The sequence below is a fragment of the Myxine glutinosa genome, chromosome 8 (genome assembly GCF_964187855.1).
Source record: "Myxine glutinosa chromosome 8, kmMyxGlut1.1, whole genome shotgun sequence".
Taxonomy (NCBI): Eukaryota; Metazoa; Chordata; class Myxini; order Myxiniformes; family Myxinidae; genus Myxine; species Myxine glutinosa.
Window position 1 is genome coordinate 128,434,876 of NC_136268.1, and position 24,621 is coordinate 128,459,496.

Genomic DNA, 24,621 nt, shown 5'->3' on the forward strand with positions numbered 1-24,621 from the left:
TCTTTTTGTAAGTATGTGTCTTCATGGTCTTTTGGGTCTTTTAGGGTATTTGGGGTATTTTGAGAATTTTGGGTCTTCATGTCTTTTGGATCTGTAAGTGTCTTCAGGGTCTTCAGGATCTTTTGGGTATTATCGGTCTTCAGGGTATTTTGGGTCTTTGGGGTATTTTGGGCATTTTGGGTCTTCGTGGTTTTTAAGGGTCTTTGGGGTATTTTGGAAATTTTTGGTCTTCATGTCTTTTGGATCTTTAAGTGTCTTCAGGGTCTTTTGGATCTTCAGGGTATTTTGGATCTTCGGGATCTTTTGGTATTATGGGTCTTCGTGGTCTTTTGGGTCTTTTAGGGTATTTGGGGTATTTTGAGAATTTTGGGTCTTCATGTCTTTTGGATCTGTAAGTGTCTTCAGGGTCTTCAGGATGTTTTGGGTATTATGGGTCTTCAGGGTATTTTGGATCTTTAAGGTCTTCAGGGCATTTTGGATCTTCATGGTCTTTTCGAACTTCAAGTGTCTTCAGGGTATTTGGTCTTGGATGCGTGTCAGTAACTTATTTGGGGGGTGTGACACACTTTAGAAGTGTCAGGATGGCCAAGCAGTCTAAGGTGCCAGACTCAAGGCTCTCAAACTTTCCTATGTGCTTCCATGGGTGGGTGCTCTGGTCTCCTCCATGGAGGTGTGGGTTCGAATCCCACTTCTGACATTATTTTCTTTTTAATGTAATTATAAAAATTTTCGTCGAGCCATATTATTTTGCAAAGATGGACATGAACGCCAGATCCACAACCACGGTCAGTCACAGATCCACATCAGTGGATTTATATCAATTAATGGATTCACAACCTCGGTTGCATTCAGGCAGTCAGACCCAGTTGGTCTCGCAGATCTTTGCACACGAACACACACACGCACATACACACCCACACTCTCAAACGCATGCACACTCAAACATACACACACACGCACACACACAAACATCTTTCTCCCATCACCTCATCCTCATCCGTACCCTCTTTGCTCTCATTTTCACCCTCACCACTCGACTCCTCACCTCCACCCAAATCACGCTTCCCTCACACTCGACTAACTCAGAGTTCACAGTTCACACTCGACTCACTCATTTTTCACACTCGACTAACTCAGACCTCACACTCTGGGTCTTCAGGGTCTTCAGCATCTTTTGCATATATTGGGTCTTCGGGATATTTTGGGGCTTTTTGGGTTTGAAGGATCATCGGGGTATTTTGGGTATCCATGGTCTTTTCGGATCTTCGGGATATTTTGGGTCTTCGTGGTTTTTAAGGGTCTCTGGGGTATTTTGGAAATTTTTGGTCTTCATGTCTTTTGGATCTTTAAGTGTCTTCAGGGTCTTTTGGATCTTCAGGGTATTTTGGATCTTCGGGATCTTTTGGGTATTATGGGTCTTCATGGTCTTTTGGCTCTTTTAGGGTATTTGGGGTATTTTGGGTCTTCAGGATATTTTTGGAATTTTTGGTCTTCATGTCTTTTGGATCTTTAAGTGTCTTCAGGGTCTTTTGGATCTTCAGGGTATTTTGGATCTTCGGGATCTGTTGGGTAGGATGGGTCTTCATGGTCTTTTGGGTCTTTTAGGGTATTTGGGGTATTTTGAGAATTTTGGGTCTTCATGTCTTTTGGATCTGTAAGTATCTTCAGGGTCTTCAGGATGTTTTGGGTATTATGGGTCTTCGGGGTATATTGGATCTTTAAGGCCTTCAGGGTCTTTTGGGTATTCAGGGTATGTTGGGTCTTCAGGATCTTTTGGGTATTATCGGTCTTCAGGGTATTTTGGGTCTTTTGGGCATTTTGGGTCTTCATGGTCTTTTGGAACTTCAAGTGTCTTCAGGGTATTTTGTCTTGGATGCGTGTCAGTAACTTATTTGGAGGGTGTGACACACTTTAGAAGTGTCAGGATGGCCGAGTGGTCTAAGTCGCTACACTCAAGGCCCCAAAGCTTTCCTATGTGCTTCCATGGGTGGGTATTCTGGTCTTCCCATGGAGGCATGGGTTCGAATCCCACTCCTGACACCATTTTCTCTCGAATGTAATTATAAAAATTTTCGTCGAGCCATATTATTTTGCAAAGATGGACATGAACGCCAGATCCACAACCACGGTCAGTCACAGATCCACATCAGTGGATTTATATCAATTCATGGATTCACAACCTCGGTTGCACTCAGGCAGTCAGACCCAGTTGGTCTCGCAGATCTTTGCACACGAACACACACATGCACATACACACCCACACTCTCAAACGCATGCACACTCAAACATACACACACACGCACACACACAAACATCTTTCTCCTATCACCTCATCCTCATCCGTTCCCTCTTTGCTCTCATTTTCACCCTCACCACTCGACTCCTCACCTCCACCCAAATCACGCTTCCCTCACACTCGACTAACTCAGAGTTCACAGTTCACACTCGACTAACTCATTTTTCACACTCGACTCACTCAGACCTCACAGTTCACACTCAACTAACTCATTTTTTACAATCGACTCACTCATCCCTTACACTCTGGGTCTTCAGGGTCTTCAGCATCTTTTGCATATATTGGGTCTTCGGGATATTTTGCGGCTTTTTGGGTTTGAAGGGTCATCGGGGTATTTTGGGTATCCATGGTGTTTTCGGATCTTCGGGATATTTTGGGTCTTCGTGGTTTTTAAGGGTCTTTGGGGTATTTTGGAAATTTTTGGTCTTCATGTCTTTTGGATCTTTAAGTGTCTTCAGGGTCTTTTGGATCTTCAGGGTATTTTGGATCTTCGGGATCTTTTGGGTATTATGGGTCTTCGTGGTCTTTTGGCTCTTTTAGGGTATTTGGGGTATTTTGGGTCTTCAGGATATTTTGGGAATTTTTGGTCTTCATGTCTTTTGGATCTTTAAGTGTCTTCAGGGTCTTTTGGATCTTCAGGGTATTTTGGATCTTCGGGATCTTTTGGGTAGGATGGGTCTTCATGGTCTTTTGGGACTTTTAGGGTATTTGGGGTATTTTGAGAATTTTGGGTCTTCATGTCTTTTGGATCTGTAAGTATCTTCAGGGTCTTCAGGATGTTTTGGGTATTATGGGTCTTCGGGGTATTTTGGATCTTTAAGGTCTTCAGGGTCTTTTGGGTATTCAGGGTATGTTGGGTCTTCAGGATATTTTGGGTATTATCGGTCTTCAGGGTATTTTGGGTCTTTTGGGCATTTTGGGTCTTCATGGTCTTTTGGAACTTCAAGTGTCTTCAGGGTATTTTGTCTTGGATGCGTGTCAGTAACTTATTTGGAGGGTGTGACACACTTTAGAAGTGTCAGGATGGCCGAGTGGTCTAAGTCGCCAGACTCAAGGCCCCAAAGCTTTCCACGTGCTTACCATGGGTGGGTATTCTGGTCTTCCCATGGAGGCATGGGTTCGAATCCCACTCCTGACACCATTTTCTTTCGAATGTAATTATAAAAATTTTCGTCGAGCCATATTATTTTGCAAAGATGGACATGAACGCCAGATCCACAACCACAGTCAGTCACAGATCCACATCAGTGGATTTATATCAATTCATGGATTCACAACCTCGGTTGCATTCAGGCAGTCAGACCCAGTTGGTCTCGCAGATCTTTGCACACGAACACACACACGCACATACACACCCACACTCTCAAACGCATGCACACTCAAACATACACACACACGCACACACACAAACATCTTTCTCCTATCACCTCATCCTCATCCGTTCCCTCTTTGCTCTCATTTTCACCCTCACCACTCGACCCCTCACCTCCACCCAAATCACTCTTCCCTCACACTCGACTAACTCAGAGTTCACAGTTCACACTCGACTAACTCATTTTTCACACTCGACTCACTCAGACCTCACAGTTCACACTCAACTAACTCATTTTTTCAATCGACTCACTCATCCCTCACACACTGGGTCTTCAGGGTCTTCAGCATCTTTTGCATATATTGGGTCTTCAGGATATTTTGCGGCTTTTTGGGTTTGAAGGGTCATCGGGGTATTTTGGGTATCCATGGTGTTTTCGGATCTTCGGGATATTTTGGGTCTTCGTGGTTTTTAAGGGTCTTTGGGGTATTTTGGAAATTTTTGGTCTTCATGTCTTTTGGATCTTTAAGTGTCTTCAGGGTCTTTTGGATCTTCAGGGTATTTTGGATCTTCGGGATCTTTTGGGTATTATGGGTCTTCGTGGTCTTTTGGGTCTTTTAGGGTATTTGGGGTATTTTGGGTCTTCATGTATTTTGGATCTGTAAGTGTCTTCAGGGTCTTCAGGATATTTTGGGAATTTTTGGTCTTCATGTCTTTTGGATCTTTAAGTGTCTTCAGGGTCTTTTGGATCTTCTGGGTATTTTGGATCTTCTGGATCTTTTTGTAAGTATGTGTCTTCATGGTCTTTTGGGTCTTTTAGGGTATTTGGGGTATTTTGAGAATTTTGGGTCTTCATGTCTTTTGGATCTGTAAGTGTCTTCAGGGTCTTCAGGATCTTTTGGGTATTATCGGTCTTCAGGGTATTTTGGGTCTTTGGGGTATTTTGGGCATTTTGGGTCTTCGTGGTTTTTAAGGGTCTTTGGGGTATTTTGGAAATTTTTGGTCTTCATGTCTTTTGGATCTTTAAGTGTCTTCAGGGTCTTTTGGATCTTCAGGGTATTTTGGATCTTCGGGATCTTTTGGTATTATGGGTCTTCGTGGTCTTTTGGGTCTTTTAGGGTATTTGGGGTATTTTGAGAATTTTGGGTCTTCATGTCTTTTGGATCTGTAAGTGTCTTCAGGGTCTTCAGGATGTTTTGGGTATTATGGGTCTTCAGGGTATTTTGGATCTTTAAGGTCTTCAGGGCATTTTGGATCTTCATGGTCTTTTCGAACTTCAAGTGTCTTCAGGGTATTTGGTCTTGGATGCGTGTCAGTAACTTATTTGGGGGGTGTGACACACTTTAGAAGTGTCAGGATGGCCGAGCAGTCTAAGGTGCCAGACTCAAGGCTCTCAAACTTTCCATGTGCTTCCATGGGTGGGTGCTCTGGTCTCCTCCATGGAGGTGTGGGTTCGAATCCCACTTCTGACATTATTTTCTTTTTAATGTAATTATAAAAATTTTCGTCGAGCCATATTATTTTGCAAAGATGGACATGAACGCCAGATCCACAACCACGGTCAGTCACAGATCCACATCAGTGGATTTATATCAATTAATGGATTCACAACCTCGGTTGCATTCAGGCAGTCAGACCCAGTTGGTCTCGCAGATCTTTGCACACGAACACACACACGCACATACACACCCACACTCTCAAACGCATGCACACTCAAACATACACACACACGCACACACACAAACATCTTTCTCCCATCACCTCATCCTCATCCGTACCCTCTTTGCTCTCATTTTCACCCTCACCACTCGACTCCTCACCTCCACCCAAATCACGCTTCCCTCACACTCGACTAACTCAGAGTTCACAGTTCACACTCGACTCACTCATTTTTCACACTCGACTAACTCAGACCTCACACTCTGGGTCTTCAGGGTCTTCAGCATCTTTTGCATATATTGGGTCTTCGGGATATTTTGGGGCTTTTTGGGTTTGAAGGATCATCGGGGTATTTTGGGTATCCATGGTCTTTTCGGATCTTCGGGATATTTTGGGTCTTCGTGGTTTTTAAGGGTCTCTGGGGTATTTTGGAAATTTTTGGTCTTCATGTCTTTTGGATCTTTAAGTGTCTTCAGGGTCTTTTGGATCTTCAGGGTATTTTGGATCTTCGGGATCTTTTGGGTAGGATGGGTCTTCATGGTCTTTGGGGTCTTTTAGGGTATTTGGGGTATTTTGAGAATTTTGGGTCTTCATGTCTTTTGGATCTGTAAGTATCTTCAGGGTCTTCAGGATGTTTTGGGTATTATGGGTCTTCGGGGTATTTTGGATCTTTAAGGTCTTCAGGGTCTTTTGGGTATTCAGGGTATGTTGGGTCTTCAGGATCTTTTGGGTATTATCGGTCTTCAGGGTATTTTGGGTCTTTTGGGCATTTTGGGTCTTCATGGTCTTTTGGAACTTCAAGTGTCTTCAGGGTATTTTGTCTTGGATGTGTGTCAGTAACTTATTTGGAGGGTGTGACATACTTTAGAAGTGTCAGGATGGCCGAGTGGTCTAATTCGCCAGACTCAAAGCACCAAAGCTTTCCATGTGCTTCCATGGGTGGGTACTCTGGTCTTCCCATGGAAGCATGGGTTCGAATCCCACTCCTGACACTATTTTCTTTCAAATGTAATTATAAAAATTTTCATCGAGCCATATTATTTTGCAAAGATGGACATGAACGCCAGATCCACAACCACGGTCAGTCACAGATCCACATCAGTGGATTTATATCAATTCATGGATTCACAACCTCGGTTGCATTCAGGCAGTCAGACCCAGTTGGTCTCGCAGATCTTTGCACACGAACACACACACGCACATACACACCCACACTCTCAACCGCATGCACACTCAAACATACACACACACGCACACACACAAACATCTTTCTCCTATCACCTCATCCTCATCCGTTCCCTCTTTGCTCTCATTTTCACCCTCACCACTCGACTCCTCACCTCCACCCAAATCACGCTTCCCTCACACTCGACTAACTCAGAGTTCACAGTTCACACTCGACTAACTCATTTTTCACACTGGACTAACTCAGACCTCACAGTTCACACTCAACTAACTCATTTTTTACAATCGACTCACTCATCCCTCACACTCTGGGTCTTCAGGGTCTTCAGCATCTTTTGCATATATTGGGTCTTCGGGATATTTTGCGGCTTTTTGGGTTTGATGGGTCATCGGGGTATTTTGGGTATCCATGGTGTTTTCGGATCTTCGGGATATTTTGGGTCTTCGTGGTTTTTAAGGGTCTTTGGGGTATTTTGGAAATTTTTGGTCTTCATGTCTTTTGGATCTTTAAGTGTCTTCAGGGTCTTTTGGATCTTCAGGGTATTTTGGATCTTCGGGATCTTTTGGGTATTATGGGTCTTCGTGGTCTTTTGGGTCTTTTAGGGTATTTGGGGTATTTTGGGTCTTCATGTCTTTTGGATCTGTAAGTGTCTTCATGGTCTTCAGGATATTTTGGGAATTTTTGGTCTTCATGTCTTTTGGATCTTTAAGTGTCTTCAGGGTCTTTTGGATCTTCTGGATCTTCTGGATCTTTTTGGTAGTATGTGTCTTCATGGTCTTTTGGGTCTTTTAGGGTATTTGGGGTATTTTGAGAATTTTGGGTCTTCATGTGTTTTGGATCTGTAAGTGTCTTCAGGGTCTTCAGGATATTTTGGGTATTATGGGTCTTCGGGGTATTTTGGATCTTTAAGGTCTTCAGGGTATTTTGGGTCTTCAGGGTATGTTGGATCTTCAGGATCTTTTGGGTATTATCGGTCTTCAGGGTATTTTGGGTCTTTGGGGTATTTTGGGCATTTGGGTCTTCATGGTCTTTTGGAACTTCAAGTGTCTTCAGGGTATTTTGTCTTGGATGCCTGTCAGTAACTTATTTGCAGGGTATGACGCACTTTCGAAGTGTCAGGATGGCCGAGCGGTCTAAGGCGCCAGACTCAAGGCTCTCAAGCTTTCCACGCGCTTCCATGGGTGGGTATTCTGGTCTCCCCATGGAGGCGTGGGCTCGAATCCCACTTCGGACACTATTTTCTTTCTAATGTAATTATAAAAATTTTCGTCGAGCCATATTAATTTGCAAAGATGGACGTGAACGCCAGATCCACAACCACGGTCAGTCACAGATCCACATCAATGGATTTATATAAATTCATGGATTCACAACCTCGGTTGCATTCAGGCAGTCAGACCCAGTTGGTCTCGCAGATCTTTGCACACGAACACACACACGCACAAACACACCCACACTCTCAAACGCATGCACACTCAAACATACACACACACGCACACACACAAACATCTTTCTCCTATCACCTCATCCTCATCCGTTCCCTCTTTGCTCTCATTTTCACCCTCACCACTCGACTCCTCACCTCCACCCAAATCACGCTTCCCTCACACTCGACTAACTCAGAGTTCACAGTTCACACTCGACTAACTCATTTTTCACACTCGACTCACTCAGACCTCACAGTTCACACTCAACTAACTCATTTTTTACAATCGACCCACTCATCCCTCACACTCTGGGTCTACAGGGTCTTCAGCATCTTTTGCATATATTGGGTCTTCGGGATATTTTGCGGCTTTTTGGGTTTGAAGGGTCATCGGGGTATTTTGGGTATCCATGGTGTTTTCGGATCTTCGGGATATTTTGGGTCTTCGTGGTTTTTAAGGGTCTTTGGGGTATTTTGGAAATTTTTGGTCTTCATGTCTTTTGGATCTTTAAGTGTCTTCAGGGTCTTTTGGATCTTCAGGGTATTTTGGATCTTCGGGATCTTTTGGGTATTATGGGTCTTCGTGGTCTTTTGGGACTTTTAGGGTATTTGGGGTATTTTGGGTCTTCATGTATTTTGGATCTGTAAGTGTCTTCAGGGTCTTCAGGATATTTTGGGAATTTTTGGTCTTCATGTCTTTTGGATCTTTAAGTGTCTTCAGGGTCTTTTGGGTCTTCTGGGTATTTCGGATCTTCTGGATCTTTTTGGTAGTATGTGTCTTCATGGTCTTTTGGGTCTTTTAGGGTATTTGGGGTATTTTGAGAATTTTGGGTCTTCATGTCTTTTGGATCTGTAAGTGTCTTCAGGGTCTTCAGGATCTTTTGGGTTTTTTCGGTCTTCAGGGTATTTTGGGTCTTTGGGGTATTTTGGGCATTTTGGGTCTTCGTGGTTTTTAAGGGTCTTTGGGGTATTTTGGAAATTTTTGGTCTTCATGTCTTTTGGATCTATAAGTGTCTTCAGGGTCTTTTGGATCTTCAGGGTATTTTGGATCTTCGGGATCTTTTGGTATTATGGGTCTTCGTGGTCTTTTGGGTCTTTTAGGGTATTTGGGGTATTTTGAGAATTTTGGGTCTTCATGTCTTTTGGATCTGTAAGTGTCTTCAGGGTCTTCAGGATGTTTTGGGTATTATGGGTCTTCAGGGTATTTTGGATCTTTAAGGTCTTCAGGGTATTTTGGGTCTTCAGTGTATGTTGGCTCTTCAGGATCTTTTGGGTATTATCGGTCTTCAGGGTATTTTGGGCCTTTTGGGCATTTTGGATCTTCATGGTCTTTTCGAACTTCAAGTGTCTTCAGGGTATTTGGTCTTGGATGCGTGTCAGTAACTTATTTGGGGGGTGTGACACACTTTAGAAGTGTCAGGATGGCCAAGCAGTCTAAGGTGCCAGACTCAAGGCTCTCAAACTTTCCATGTACTTCCATGGGTGGGTGTTCTGGTCTCCTCCATGGAGGTGTGGGTTCGAATCCCACTTCTGACATTATTTTCTTTTTAATGTAATTATAAAAATTTTCGTCGAGCCATATTATTTTGCAAAGATGGACATGAACGCCAGATCCACAACCACGGTCAGTCACAGATCCACATCAGTGGATTTATATCAATTAATGGATTCACAACTTCGGTTGCATTCAGGCAGTCAGACCCAGTTGGTCTCGCAGATCTTTGCACACGAACACACACACGCACATACACACCCACACTCTCAAACGCATGCACACTCAAACGTACACACACACGCACACACACAAACATCTTTCTCCCATCACCTCATCCTCATCCGTGTCCTCTTTGCTCTCATTTTCACCCTCACCACTCGACTCCTCACCTCCACCCAAATCACGCTTCCCTCACACTCGACTAACTCAGAGTTCACAGTTCACACTCGACTCACTCATTTTTCACACTCGACTAACTCAGACCTCACATTTCACACTCAACTAACTCATTTTTCACAATCAACTCACTCATCCCTCACACTCTGGGTCTTCAGGGTCTTCAGCATCTTTTGCATATATTGGGTCTACGGGATATTTTGGGGCTTTTTGGGTTTGAAGGATCATCGGGGTATTTTGGGTATCCATGGTCTTTTCGGATCTTCGGGATATTTTGGGTCTTCGTGGTTTTTAAGGGTCTTTGGGGTATTTTGGAAATTTTTGGTCTTCATGTCTTTTGGATCTTTAAGTGTCTTTAGGGTCTTTTGGATCTTCAGGGTATTTTGGATCTTCGGGATCTTTTGAGTAGGATGGGTCTTCATGGTCTTTGGGGTCTTTTAGGGTATTTGGGGTATTTTGAGAATTTTGGGTCTTCATGTCTTTTGGATCTGTAAGTATCTTCAGGGTCTTCAGGATGTTTTGGGTATCATGGGTCTTCGGGGTATTTTGGATCTTTAAGGACTTCAGGGTCTTTTGGGTATTCAGGGTATGTTGGGTCTTCAGGATCTTTTGGGTATTATCGGTCTTCAGGGTATTTTGGGTCTTTTGGGCATTTTGGGTCTTCATGGTCTTTTGGAACTTCAAGTGTCTTCAGGGTATTTTGTCTTGGATGTGTGTCAGTAACTTATTTGGAGGGTGTGACGTACTTTAGAAGTGTCAGGATGGCCGAGTGGTCTAAGTCACCAGACTCAAGGCCCCAAAACTTTCCATGTGCTTCCATGGGTGGGTATTCTGGTCTTCCCATGGAAGCATGGGTTCGAATCCCACTCCTGACACTATTTTCTTTCGAATGTAATTATAAAAATTTTCGTCGAGCCATATTATTTTGCAAAGATGGACATGAACGCCAGATCCACAACCACGGTCAGTCACAGATCCACATCAGTGGATTTATATCAATTCATGGATTCACAACCTCGGTTGCATTCAGGCAGTCAGACCCAGTTGGTCTCGCAGATCTTTGCACACGAACACACACACGCACATACACACCCACACTCTCAAACGCATGCACACTCAAACATACACACACACGCACACACACAAACATCTTTCTCCTATCACCACATCCTCATCCGTTCCCTCTTTGCTCTCATTTTCACCCTCACCACTCGACTCCTCACCTCCACCCAAATCACGCTTCCCTCACACTCAACTAACTCAGAGTTCACAGTTCACACTCGACTAACTCATTTTTCACACTGGACTAACTCAGACCTCACAGTTCACACTCAACTAACTCATTTTTTACAATCGACTCACTCATCCCTCACACTCTGGGTCTTCAGTGTCTTCAGCATCTTTTGCATATGTTACGTGGTCCCCTCGGTGACTACCTGGTCTCGGTGACCCCCGGACCGTGAGAGGAACTTCGCCAGAAAGTTGTATCACATATGCGCTTTCGCCACGCAATCCATATGAATTCCACCCAAGAGAAACTGAGTTTCAATGATATATTTCAAGGGTAATGATACCATACAATTTCAATGCTACAATCAAGGATATTTTCCCCGAGCAATCCACCGTCAACAATTCACAATCCACAATCAATCCCCTAGATGATTAAGATGGCCATCTTATATATGTGTGTCCCCTTTTGTACTCACGACCCCCTTTTGGTCTCTGTCCCTCACAATGTCTCTGGGCCCCTCCTGACCAAGATGATGGTCGGCTTCGCCGCACTCGGGCGGTTGAACGAACCCCGGGTGGACGTTTTTCCACCGGGCAGGTATCGTACCGGGGACCACGGCTGCAGCCCCCTCGTGGCCACGCGAAGCGGGTACTGTAAAGCAAGCAAAAGCCACACGCCGCTTGCACCGCGTTTTAGGCCCCAACGTGCGACCCGTACGCGTCTTTGTAGACGGTGCCACGAACGGTGCCAGAAGCTGGGTCGGTGCACGGCCCCACGGCAACTTGACGCGTCCACCGGGTAGGTACACGTCCCGGTAACTCCTCTCGCCAGACGGGCTTGGGAACGCCGCTTTTCCACGCGGCTCAAGATCGATCCCACCTTTTGTCGGAGCGGGGCGAGGAAGAAGACTCCTCGTCGCTTCTCTTCCTCGTGTCTTTCTTCTTCCGTTTCCGGTCTCTTTTCCCAGAAGGGCTCCTGACCCTCCAACCACAACAACCCTTAATCGACTGCACATTGATAAGCAAAGACCTGAATGGTAATTCACATACATTCACATAAATATGTAACACTCCCCCCCTTCAAGAAAGAAAGTTTGAACCCAGCGAAAACTTTCTTTGCCGGCCAATTTGGATAAACAAACCAGATAACTCAACCCCCCCCCCCCCCCCCCCCACATTATCAGTTCCCCCCGGGCACCGTTATCTATCTATAATTCCAGTAATCTCTGTACGTTTGTACGTCTGTACGTCTGTACGTTTGTCTGTGACCGCTGTTTCTCGACAACTACCGGTCCGATATACTTGAAACTTGCCAGGTATATTGCTGGGGACCCGAGGATGTGCCTTTTCAAGGTTTGAAATTAATCGGACAAGTACTTACCGAGCTATGGCGATTTAGCCGTTCGCCGTTCGCTTTGCCGTTGCGAATGGACCAAACCATTCATGTAAATAGAGGGGGGGGGGGGTTCTGTGGTCGTTCGCTTTGGCTTTGCGAATGGACCAAACCATTCATGTAAATAGAGGGGGGGGTTCTGTGGTCGTTCGCTTTGGCTTTGCGAATGGACCAAACCATTCATGTAAATAGAGGGGGGGGGTTCTGTGGTCGTTGCGAATGGACCAAACCATTGTTTTTTTTTTGCAGTTTTTTTTTTTTTTGCAGTTTTTTTTTTTTTGCAAGGAACGGGCACCCACGTACGGGCACGTCCTAGCTTATATATAGTACGGGCATGCCCTAGTCACTTAAAAATAAAGCAACCAAAATTTCACCACAACCCCCCCAGATTAACTCACTCTGGACTAAGCACCAGCAACGACATTGTCCCTGCCCTTTACATGTTCAATTTCCCGTTGGACTCCTGCCAAGCCAAACTCCATCTCATGACCCTCTGACTTTGACTGTCAGTTTCTTGTGAATGAAGGTTAAGGGGTTGATCAAAGATCCAAAGTTAAGCAGCTCGATAGCACTTTTTCCGGGAGGCCAAGCCGAGTATTCACTACATGGATGCCTTTAGGAACGTGGAGTTCACGGTTAGTCCGTGCAGGAAAGTTCTCTACATGGGCGCCTTGAGGAACGTGGAGTTCACGGTTAGTCCGTGCATGAAAGTTCACTACTTGGACGCCTTTAGGAACGGCGTTCACGGTTAATCCGTGTAGGAATCTTGGCTCGGCGGCTCCGCCGCATTCAGTGCTTCAACTTCTCAGAACTTCCCTAATAATTATGGTGGGACCGCTTGTCCCTGTAGTCCCATGAATAGCGGTCTCCTTCTCGGCCACTACTTTGACAATCCTTCCTTCGGGAGCTGCCGTAACTCAGGGAGCCTCCATAATAATATTGATTGCGGCCACCACCAAAACTACCGCCCAGTTGTCCTCTCCTGTAGACCTCTCGACGCCTACGAAATGCCTTCCCTACTGTTATGGTCCGACCCTCCAAATCCTTGCCATTCCAATTCTTCTCTGCCTCTCTGGCGTCTTTTGTGCTTGCAAACGTGACAAAGCCGAACCCTCTTGACTGTTGCATTTCCCTGTCTCTTACCAACCGCACTTCCACCAGCAGCCCATATCTGTTGAAGACAGAGGTCAGAACTTCTTCCTCTGTTTTGAAGTTCAGTCCCCCTACAAATAACTTGGTACTTTTGTCGCCATCCCGAGCTGGTGTGGTGTTATTTTCCCTGCTGGGCTCTTTACCAACCCTCAGGTTACCATAAACTTGACCCCCGGCCAAATCATTCCCGATAACCACAGATACACCCTCTACAGGAAGTGTGGCTTGTAAACCGACGGTGACCGGTCCTGACACCAAATCGGACTCCAAATGGATGACATGAAGTGGAGCACTAACACCACCCCCGATCCCCTGTAAACGAACACTATCCCCCGTTGCCGTCTCCTCGGACCATGGCAAAATGCCTTCAAGCATTAAAGATTGATGTGCTCCTGTGTCCCTCAATATCCTAACCGGTCTCCGGTTAGTCGAGGCTCCATCCAGTGACACAAACCCCTCTGAAATAAATGGTTGGTAACCCTTTTGATGGCGATTTCTCACAATGGCCATTGCATTTGGAGTAGTAATAGTCGGACTCCGCTCTGGGTCTTCCCTTTTCATGCGGTAACAACTGGACATCAAGTGTCCAGGTTTCTTGCAAAAAGCGCAAGTAGGCCCGGAGGAAAAACTCGTGGTCTGCCTCGGGCCCCCCGAAATATAAGTTTGTCTTGGGCCCGCATCCCTCTGATTTCGAACAGGTGGGGTATCCGCGTTGTCCCCATAATCCTCTCGAGGCCGCCGCCATGTATTGTCGTTCTCCGCACCTGCTGTTCCCCACCTCCCCTGCGGAGATCTAGGCGAGGAGTTAGGTTCGTGGACCCCTATTCGGTGGGTTAAGGCATAATCATCTGCCATGGTGGCTGCGTCCCACAACTTTGGTACTTTCTTTTCCTGCAGGTACACTTTGATGTCCTCGTGGACACACTGCTGAAATTCCTCCACCAGGATCAAGTCACGCAATGTTTCGAAGTCTTTCCCGATTCCTTTTGACTCACACCACCGATCAAACATGTTTTCTTTCACTCTGGCAAATTCCACATGGGTCTCACTCTCCCTCTTCCTGGCATTCCTGAATTTTAGCCTGTAAGCTTCCGGAACCAACTCATAGGCTTTGAGGATGTGTTTCTTCAGTACCTCATAATCTGCACATTGGTCCATTGGTAGCGCCGAATAAATCTCTTGAGCTTTTCCCACCAGCACACTTTGCACTAGTATGGTCCAGGCCTCCTCCGGCCAGTTTAATTGTCGAGCCACTTTCTCAAAGTGTGGAAAAAATTTCGCGACTTCCTTTTCACTGAACGGTGGAACCAGCCTCACATGTCTGCCCACATCCCAGGTTTTCTGGATAGGTGTCGACCCCGTCAGCAAGGGTGGTACCTCTCCCCGTTCTCTCATTAACTCCAGCTCCTTGAATTTAATTTCCTGCTGAAGCTCCATGTCACGTTCCTTTAATTCCCTTTCCGCTTTTCTCTCCTCTGCTTCGAGGTCCCTTGCAGCTCTCCTCTCCTCTGCTTTTCTCCCTTCTAACCTTTCCTGGAGTTCTCGTTCCACTCTCCTTTCCTCTGCTTGTTTCTCTTCTCTCCTCTCTTCTGCTTTCCTTTCTGCTTCTGCTCTTTCCTTTTCTGCTTTCCTTTCTTCTTCTGCTCTTTCCTTTTCTGCTTTCCTTTCTTCTTCTGCTCTTTCCTTTTCTGCTTTCCTTTCTTCTTCTGCTAACCTTTCCTGGAGTTCTCGTTCCACTCTCCTTTCCTCTGCTTGTTTCTCTTCTCTCCTCTCTTCTGCTTTCCTTTCTTCTTCTGCTCTTTCCTTTTCTGCTTTCCTTTCTTCTTCTGCTCTTTCCTTTTCTGCTTTCCTTTCTTCTTCTTTAATCCGTTCCTGGCTCCGTAATTGCAACTCCAGTTTCCGGAGCTCAACGTCTTCTGGTTCTTTGGGTAGCCACTGCCAGGCTAACTCGTCCCATGTTCCTAATCCCACCATAGACTGTATCACCGTGGTCTGCAACTCTGCCTTCCTCAAATTAGTTCGGACCTCCAAGTTAAAATGTTTGGCCAATTTCAAGAGGTCCGCTTTTAGTAACGCTCGGAACTGTGCCTCACTAGGTGTTACCGCAAAGTTCTGTGCAACAAACGCCATGGTGACTATCATTAACACCTGTTAACCTTCACCCAAGACTTTACCACAATTTCTCAAAAATTTACCAATTAATAATTAATTAATAAATTTTACTTAATAAAATTATTATTTTATTATGTTATACAATTTTAAATCCCGGACGTAGACCCAATTGCGAATCCGCAAATCGTAATTTGGACGAGCCCCCAATTCTGTTACGTGGTCCCCTCGGTGACTACCTGGTCTCGGTGACCCCCGGACCGTGAGAGGAACTTCGCCAGAAAGTTGTATCACATATGCGCTTTCGCCACGCAATCCATATGAATTCCACCCAAGAGAAAACTGAGTTTCAATGATATATTTCAAGGGTAATGATACCATACAATTTCAATGCTACAATCAAGGATATTTTCCCCGAGCAATCCACCATCAACAATTCACAATCCACAATCAATCCCCTAGATGATTAAGATGGCCATCTTATATATGTGTGTCCCCTTTTGTACTCACGACCCCCTTTTGGTCTCTGTCCCTCACAATGTCTCTGGGCCCCTCCTGACCAAGATGATGGTCGGCTTCGCCGCACTCGGGCGGTTGAACGAACCCCGGGTGGACGTTTTTCCACCGGGCAAGTATCGTACCGGGGACCACGGCTGCAGCCCCCTCGTGGCCACGCGAAGCGGGTACTGTAAAGCAAGCAAAAGCCACACGCCGCTTGCACCGCGTTTTAGGCCCCAACGTGCGACCCGTACGCGTCTTTGTAGACGGTGCCGCGAACGGTGCCAGAAGCTGGGTCGGTGCACGGCCCCATGGCACTTGACGCGTCCACCGGGTAGGTACACGTCCCGGTAACTCCTCTCGCCAGACGGGCTTGGGAACGCCGCTTTTCCACGCGGCTCAAGATCGATCCCACCTTTTGTCGGAGCGGGGCGAGGAAGAAGACTCCTCGTCGCTTCTCTTCCTCGTGTCTTTCTTCTTCCGTTTCCAGTCTCTTTTCCCAGAAGGGCTCCTGACCCTCCAACCACAACAACCCTTAATCGACTGCACATTGATAAGCAAAGACCTGAATGGTAATTCACATACATTCACATAAATATGTAACACATATATTGGGTCTTCGGGATATTTTGCGGCTTTTTGGGTTTGATGGGTCATCGGGGTATTTTGGGTATCCATGGTGTTTTCGGATCTTCGGGATATTTTGGGTCTTAGTGGTTTTTAATGGTCTTTGGGGTATTTTGGAAATTTTTGGTCTTCATGTCTTTTGGATCTTTAAGTGTCTTCAGGGTCTTTTGGATCTTCAGGGTATTTTGGATCTTCGGGATCTTTTGGGTATTATGGGTCTTCGTGGTCTTTTGGGTCTTTTAGGGTATTTGGGGTATTTTGGGTCTTCATGTCTTTTGGATCTGTAAGTGTCTTCATGGTCTTCAGGATATTTTGGGAATTTTTGGTCTTCATGTCTTTTGGATCTTTAAGTGTCTTCAGGGTCTTTTGGATCTTCTGGATCTTCTGGATCTTTTTGGTAGTATGTGTCTTCATGGTCTTTTGGGTCTTTTAGGGTATTTGGGGTATTTTGAGAATTTTGGGTCTTCATGTCTTTTGGATCTGTAAGTGTCTTCAGGGTCTTCAGGATGTTTTGGGTATTATGGGTCTTCGGGGTATTTTGGATCTTTAAGGTCTTCAGTGTATTTTGGGTCTTCAGGGTATGTTGGATCTTCAGGATCTTTTGGGTATTATCGGTCTTCAGGGTATTTTGGGTCTTTGGGGTATTTTGGGCATTTGGGTCTTCATGGTCTTTTGGAACTTCAAGTGTCTTCAGGGTATTTTGTCTTGGATGCCTGTCAGTAACTTATTTGGAGGGTATGACGCACTTTAGAAGTGTCAGGATGGCCGAGCAGTCTAAGGCGCCAGACTCAAGGCTCTTCAAGCTTTACCACGCGCTTCCATGGGTGGGTATTCTGGTCTCCCCATGGAGGCGTGGGTTCGAATCCCACCTCTGACACTATTTTCTTTCCAATGTAATTATAAAAATTTTCGTCGAGCCATATTAATTTGCAAAGATGGACGTGAACGCCAGATCCACAACCACGGTCAGTCACAGATCCACATCAATGGATATATATCAATTAATGGATTCACAACCTCGGTTGCATTCAGTCAGTCAGACCCAGTTGGTCTCGCAGATCTTTGCACACGAACCCACCCACGCACATACACACCCACACTCTCAAACGCATGCACACTCAAACATACACACACACGCACGCACACAAACATCTTTCTCCCATCACCTCATCCTCATCCGTACCCTCCTTGCTCTCATTTTCACCCTCACCACTCGACTCCTCACCTCCACCCAAATCACGCTTCCCACACACTCGACTAACTCAGAGTTCACAGTTCACACTCGACTCACTCATTTTTCACACTCGACTAACTCAGACCTCACAGTTCACACTCAACTAACTCATTTTTCACAATCGACTCACTCATCCCTCACACTCTGGGTCTTCAGAGTCTTCAGCATCTTTTGCATATATTGGGTCTTCGGGATATTTTGGGGCTTTTTGGGTTTAAAGGGTCATCGGGGTATTTTGGGTATCCATGGTCTTTTCGGATCTTCGGGATATTTTGGGTCTTCGTGGTTTTTAAGGGTCTTTGGGGTATTTTGGAAATTTTTGGTCTTCATGTCTTTTGGATCTTTAAGTGTCTCTCAAGGTCTTTTGGATCTTCAGGGTATTTTGGATCTTCGGGATCTTTTGGGTAGTATGGGTCTTCATGGTCTTTTGGGTCTTTTAGGGTATTTGGGGTATTTTGAGAATTTTGGGTCTTCATGTCTTTTGGATCTGTAAGTATCTTCAGGGTCTTCAAGATGTTTTGGGTATTATGGGTGTTCGGGGTATTTTGGATCTTTAAGGTCTTCAGGGTCTTTTGGGTCTTCAGGGTATGTTGGGTCTTCAGGATCTTTTGGGTATTATCGGTCTTCAGGGTATTTTGGGTCTTTTGGGCATTTTGGGTCTTCATGGTCTTTTGGAACTTCAAGTGTCTTCAGGGTATTTTGTCTTGGATGCGTGTCAGTAACTTATTTGGAGGGTGTGACGCACTTTGCAAGTGTCAGGATGGCCGAGTGGTCTAAGGCACCACGCTCAAGGTTCTCAACTTTCCATGTGCTTCCATGGGTGGGTATTCTGGTCTCCCCATGGAGGCGTGGGTTCGAATCCCACTTCTGACACTATTTTCTTTCCAATGTAATTATAAAAATTTTCGTCGAGCCATATTATTTTGCAAAGATGGACATGAACGCCAAATCCACAACCACGGTCAGTCACAGATCCACATCAGTGGATTTATATCAATTCATGGCTTCACAACCTCGGTTGCATTCAGGCAGTCAGACCCAGTTGGTCTCGCAGATCTTTGCACACGAACACACACACGCACATACACACCCACACTCTCAAACGCATGCACACTCAAACATACACACACACGCACACACACAAACATCTTTCTCCTATCACCTCATCCTCATCCGTTCCCTCCTTGCTCTCATTTTCACCCTCACCACTCGACTCCTCACCTCCACCCAAATCACGCTTCCCTCACACTCGACTAACTCAGAGTTCACAGTTCACACTCGACTAACTCATTTTTCACACTCGACGAACACAGACCTCACAGTTCACACTCACTTTCGTGAGTTGGTCTCGTAGTTGGTCTCGCAGATCTTTGCACACGAACACACACACGCACATACACACCCACACTCTCAAACGCATGCACACTCAAACATACACACACACGCACACACACAAACATCTTTCTCCCATCACCTCATCCTCATCCGTACCCTCTTTGCTCTCATTTTCACCCTCACCACTCGACTCCTCACCTCCACCCAAATCACGCTTCCCTCACACTCGACTAACTCAGAGTTCACAGTTCACACTCGACTCACTCATTTTTCACACTCGACTAACTCAGACCTCACATTTCACACTCAACTAACTCATTTTTCACAATCGACTCACTCATCCCTCACACTCTGGGTCTTCAGGGTCTTCAGAATCTTTTGCATATATTGGGTCTTCGGGATATTTTGGGGCTTTTTGGGTTTGAAGGGTCATCGGGGTATTTTGGGTATCCATGGTGTTTTCGGATCTTCGGGATATTTTGGGTCTTCGTGGTTTTTAAGGGTCTTTGGGGTATTTTGGAAAATTTTGGTCTTCATGTCTTTTGGATCTTTAAGTGTCTTCAGGGTCTTTTGGATCTTCAGGATATTTTGGATCTTCGGGATCTTTTGGGTATTATGGGTCTTCGTGGTCTTTTGGGTCTTTTAGGGTATTTGGGGTATTTTGGGTCTTCATGTCTTTTGGATCTGTAAGTGTCTTCATGGTCTTCAGGATATTTTGGGAATTTTTGGTCTTCATGTCTTTTGGATCTTTAAGTGTCTTCAGGGTCTTTTGGATCTTCTGGATCTTTTTGGTAGTATGTGTCTTCATGGTCTTTTGGGTCTTTTAGGGTATTTGGGGTATTTTGAGAATTTTGGGTCTTCATGTCTTTTGGATCTGTAAGTGTCTTCAGGGTCTTCAGGATGTTTTGGGTATTATGGGTCTTCGGGGTATTTTGGATCTTTAAGGTCTTCAGGGTATTTTGGGTCTTCAGGGTATGTTGGATCTTCAGGATCTTTTGGGTATTATCGGTCTTCAGGGTATTTTGGGTCTTTGGGGTATTTTGGGCATTTGGGTCTTCATGGTCTTTTGGAACTTCAAGTGTCTTCAGGGTATTTTGTCTTGGATGCCTGTCAGTAACTTATTTGGAGGGTATGACGCACTTTAGAAGTGTCAGGATGGCCAAGCGGTCTAAGGCGCCAGACTCAAGGCTCTCAAGCTTTCCACGCGCTTCCATGGGTGGGTATTCTGGTCTCCCCATGGAGGCGTGGGTTCGAATCCCACTTCTGACACTATTTTCTTTCTAATATAATTATAAAAATTTTCGTCGAGCCATATTAATTTGCAAAGATGGACGTGAACGCCAGATCCACAACCACGGTCAGTCACAGATCCACATCAATGGATATATATCAATTAATGGATTCACAACCTCGGTTGCATTCAGTCAGTCAGACCCAGTTGGTCTCGCAGATCTTTGCACACGAACCCACACACGCACATACACACACACACTCTCAAACGCATGCACACTCAAACATACACACACACGCACGCACACAAACATCTTTCTCCCATCACCTCATCCTCATCCGTACCCTCCTTGCTCTCATTTTCACCCTCACCACTCGACTCCTCACCTCCACCCAAATCACGCTTCCCACACACTCGACTAACTCAGAGTTCACAGTTCACACTCGACTCACTCATTTTTCACACTCGACTAACTCAGACCTCACAGTTCACACTCAACTAACTCATTTTTCACAATCGACTCACTCATCCCTCACACTCTGGGTCTTCAGAGTCTTCAGCATCTTTTGCATATATTGGGTCTTCGGGATATTTTGGGGCTTTTTGGGTTTAAAGGGTCATCGGGGTATTTTGGGTATCCATGGTCTTTTCGGATCTTCGGGATATTTTGGGTCTTCGTGGTTTTTAAGGGTCTTTGGGGTATTTTGGAAATTTTTGGTCTTCATGTCTTTTGGATCTTTAAGTGTCTTCAGGGTCTTTTGGATCTTCAGAGTATTTTGGATCTTCGGGATCTTTTGGGTATTATGGGTCTTCATGGTCTTTTGGGTCTTTTAGGGTATTTGGGGTATTTTGGGTCTTCAGGATATTTTGGAAATTTTTGGTCTTCATGTCTTTTGGACCTTTAAGTGTCTCTCAGGGTCTTTTGGATCTTCAGGGTATTTTGGATCTTCGGGATCTTTTGGGTAGTATGGGTCTTCATGGTCTTTTGGGTCTTTTAGGGTATTTGGGGTATTTTGAGAATTTTGGGTCTTCATGTCTTTTGGATCTGTAAGTATCTTCAGGGTCTTCAAGATGTTTTGGGTATTATGGGTGTTCGGGGTATTTTGGATCTTTAAGGTCTTCAGGGTCTTTTGGGTCTTCAGGGTATGTTGGGTCTTCAGGATCTTTTGGGTATTATCGGTCTTCAGGGTATTTTGGGTCTTTTGGGCATTTTGGGTCTTCATGGTCTTTTGGAACTTCAAGTGTCTTCAGGGTATTTTGTCTTGGATGCGTGTCAGTAACTTATTTGGAGGGTGTGACGCACTTTACAAGTGTCAGGATGGCCGAGTGGTCTAAGGCACCAAGCTCAAGGTTCTCAACTTTCCATGTGCTTCCATGGGTGGGTATTCTGGTCTCCCCATGGAGGCGTGGGTTCGAATCCCACTTCTGACACTATTTTCTTTCCAATGTAATTATAAAAATTTTCGTCGAGCCATATTATTTTGCAAAGATGGACATGAACGCCAAATCCACAACCACGGTCAGTCACAGATCCACATCAGTGGATTTATATCAATTCATGGCTTCACAACCTCGGTTGCATTCAGGCAGTCAGACCCAGTTGGTCTCGCAGATCTTTGCACACGAACACACACACGCACATACACACCCACACTCTCAAACGCATGCACACTCAAACATACACACACACGCACACACACAAACATCTTTCTCCCATCACCTCATCCTCATCCGTACCCTCTTTGCTCTCATTTTCACCCTCACCACTCGACTCCTCACCTCCACCCAAATCACGCTTCCCTCACACTCGACTAACTCAGAGTTCACAGTTCACACTCGACTCACTCATTTTTCACACTCAACTAACTCAGACCTCACATTTCACACTCAACTAACTCATTTTTCACAATCGACTCACTCATCCCTCACACTCTGGGTCTTCAGGGTCTTCAGCATCTTTTGCATATATTGGGTCTTCGGGATATTTTGGGGCTTTTTGGGTTTGAAGGGTCATCGGGGTATTTTGGGTATCCATGGTGTTTTCGGATCTTCGGGATATTTTGGGTCTTCGTGGTTTTTAAGGGTCTTTGGGGTATTTCGGAAATTTTTGGTCTTCATGTCTTCTGGATCTTTAAGTGTCTTCAGGGTCTTTTGGATCTTCAGGGTATTTTGGATCTTCGGGATATTTTGGGTATTATGGGTCTTCGTGGTCTTTTGGGTCTTTTAGGGTATTTGGCGTATTTTGGGTCTTCATGTCTTTTGGATCTGTAAGTGTCTTCAGGGTCTTCAGGATATTTGGGAATTTTTGGACTTCATGTCTTTTGGATCTTTAAGTGTCTTCAGGGTCTTTTGGATCGTCTGGGTATTTTGGATCTTCGGGATCTTTTGGGTAGTATGTGTCTTCATAGTCTTTTGGGTCTTTTAGGGTATTTGGGGTATTTTGGGTCTTCAGGATATTTTGGGAATTTTTGGTCTTCATGTCTTTTGGATCTTTAAGTGTCTTCAGGGTCTTTTGGATATTCAGGGTATTTTGGATCTTCGGGATCTTTTGGGTAGTATGGGTCTTCGTGGTCTTTTGGGTCTTTTAGGGTATTTGGGGTATTTTGGGTCTTCATGTCTTTTGGATCTGTAAGTGTCTTCAGGGTCTTCAGGATATTTTGGGAACTTTTGGTCTTCATGTCTTTTGGATCTTTAAGTGTCTTCAGGGTCTTTTGGATCTTTTGGGTATTTTGGATCTTCTGGATCTTTTTGGTAGTATGTGTCTTCATGGTCTTTTGGGTCTTTTAGGGTATTTGGGGTATTTTGAGAATTTTGGGTCTTCATGCCTTTTGGATCTGTAAGTGTCTTCAGGGTCTTCAGGATGTTTTTGGTATTATGTGTCTTCAGGGTATTTTGGATCTTTAAGGTCTTCAGGGTATTTTGGGTCTTCAGGGTATGTTGGGTCTTCAGGATCTTTTGGGTATTATCGGTCTTCAGGGTATTTTGGGTCTTTGGGGTATTTTGGGCATTTTGGGTCTTCATGGTCTTTTGGAACTTCAAGTGTCTTCATGGTATTTTGTCTTGGATGCGTGTCAGTAACTTATTTGGAGGGTATGACACACTTTCGAAGTGTCAGAATGGCCAAGCATTCTAAGGCACCAGAGTCAAGGCTCCCAAGTTTTCCATGTTGCTTCCATGGGTGGGTGTTCTGGTCTCTTACCATGCAGGTGTGGGTTCGAATCCCACTTCTGACACTATTTTCTTTCCAATGTAATTACAAAAATTTTCATCGAGCCATATTATTTTGCAAAGATGGACATGAACGCCAGATCCACAACCACGGTCAGTCACAGATCCACATCAGTGGATTTATATCAATTAATGGATTCACAACTTCGGTTGCATTCAGGCAGTCAGACCCAGTTGGTCTCGCAGATCTTTGCACACGAACACACACACGCACATACACACCCACACTCTCAAACGCATGCACACTCAAACATACACACACACGCACACACACAAACATCTTTCTCCCATCACCTCATCCTCAACCGTACCCTCTTTTCTCTCATTTTCACCCTCACCACTCGACTCCTCACCTCCACCCAAATCACGCTTCCCTCACACTCGACTAACTCAGAGTTCACAGTTCACACTCGACTAACTCATTTTTCACAGTCGACTAACTCAGACCTTACAGTTCACACTCAACTAACTCATTTTTTACAATCGACTCACTCATCCCTCACACTCTCGGTCTTCAGGGTCTTCAGCATCTTTTGCATATATTGGGTCTTCGGGATATTTTGGGGCTTTTTGGGTTTGAAGGGTCATCGGGGTATTTTGGGTATTGTAGGGGAAATGGTAGGGGAGACTCAAGACTCCAATATGACCGAAACAGCTTTATAAAGTAAGGATTTATTATCATTTGGTATGTCACTTGTTTCAATTCAATAATTACTACAATAGCTAAACGGATTGTTAATTCAAGTCGTTGGTTCTTCTTCTCCGGCCGGTCCTCTCTCAGCGCTGTTCATAGGGTTCCGTTCCGTTCCGTAGG

At 45.0% G+C, this 24,621-nt stretch overlaps 10 non-coding genes across 10 annotated transcripts; all 10 read left to right on the forward strand.

Moving 5' to 3' along the window:
- Positions 1–575: 575 nt before the first annotated feature.
- On the forward strand, positions 576–697 carry TRNAL-CAA (transfer RNA leucine (anticodon CAA)). The gene is made up of 2 exons: positions 576–613; positions 651–697. It is a non-coding gene; the product is annotated as a tRNA-Leu (tRNA).
- Positions 698–3,313: 2,616 nt separating this feature from the next.
- TRNAL-CAA (transfer RNA leucine (anticodon CAA)) lies at positions 3,314–3,434 on the forward strand. The gene is made up of 2 exons: positions 3,314–3,351; positions 3,389–3,434. It is a non-coding gene; the product is annotated as a tRNA-Leu (tRNA).
- A 1,525-nt stretch (positions 3,435–4,959) lies between these two features.
- TRNAL-CAA (transfer RNA leucine (anticodon CAA)) lies at positions 4,960–5,080 on the forward strand. The gene is made up of 2 exons: positions 4,960–4,997; positions 5,034–5,080. It is a non-coding gene; the product is annotated as a tRNA-Leu (tRNA).
- Positions 5,081–7,567: 2,487 nt separating this feature from the next.
- On the forward strand, positions 7,568–7,687 carry TRNAL-CAA (transfer RNA leucine (anticodon CAA)). Its single transcript has 2 exons — positions 7,568–7,605; positions 7,642–7,687. It is a non-coding gene; the product is annotated as a tRNA-Leu (tRNA).
- Positions 7,688–9,294: 1,607 nt separating this feature from the next.
- On the forward strand, positions 9,295–9,415 carry TRNAL-CAA (transfer RNA leucine (anticodon CAA)). Its single transcript has 2 exons — positions 9,295–9,332; positions 9,369–9,415. It is a non-coding gene; the product is annotated as a tRNA-Leu (tRNA).
- A 1,110-nt stretch (positions 9,416–10,525) lies between these two features.
- On the forward strand, positions 10,526–10,645 carry TRNAL-CAA (transfer RNA leucine (anticodon CAA)). The gene is made up of 2 exons: positions 10,526–10,563; positions 10,600–10,645. It is a non-coding gene; the product is annotated as a tRNA-Leu (tRNA).
- A 6,889-nt stretch (positions 10,646–17,534) lies between these two features.
- Positions 17,535–17,656, forward strand: TRNAL-CAA (transfer RNA leucine (anticodon CAA)). Its single transcript has 2 exons — positions 17,535–17,572; positions 17,611–17,656. It is a non-coding gene; the product is annotated as a tRNA-Leu (tRNA).
- Positions 17,657–18,767: 1,111 nt separating this feature from the next.
- TRNAL-CAA (transfer RNA leucine (anticodon CAA)) lies at positions 18,768–18,886 on the forward strand. Its single transcript has 2 exons — positions 18,768–18,805; positions 18,852–18,886. It is a non-coding gene; the product is annotated as a tRNA-Leu (tRNA).
- Positions 18,887–20,497: 1,611 nt separating this feature from the next.
- Positions 20,498–20,617, forward strand: TRNAL-CAA (transfer RNA leucine (anticodon CAA)). The gene is made up of 2 exons: positions 20,498–20,535; positions 20,572–20,617. It is a non-coding gene; the product is annotated as a tRNA-Leu (tRNA).
- Positions 20,618–21,891: 1,274 nt separating this feature from the next.
- Positions 21,892–22,010, forward strand: TRNAL-CAA (transfer RNA leucine (anticodon CAA)). Its single transcript has 2 exons — positions 21,892–21,929; positions 21,976–22,010. It is a non-coding gene; the product is annotated as a tRNA-Leu (tRNA).
- The last annotated feature ends 2,611 nt before the right edge of the window (positions 22,011–24,621 follow it).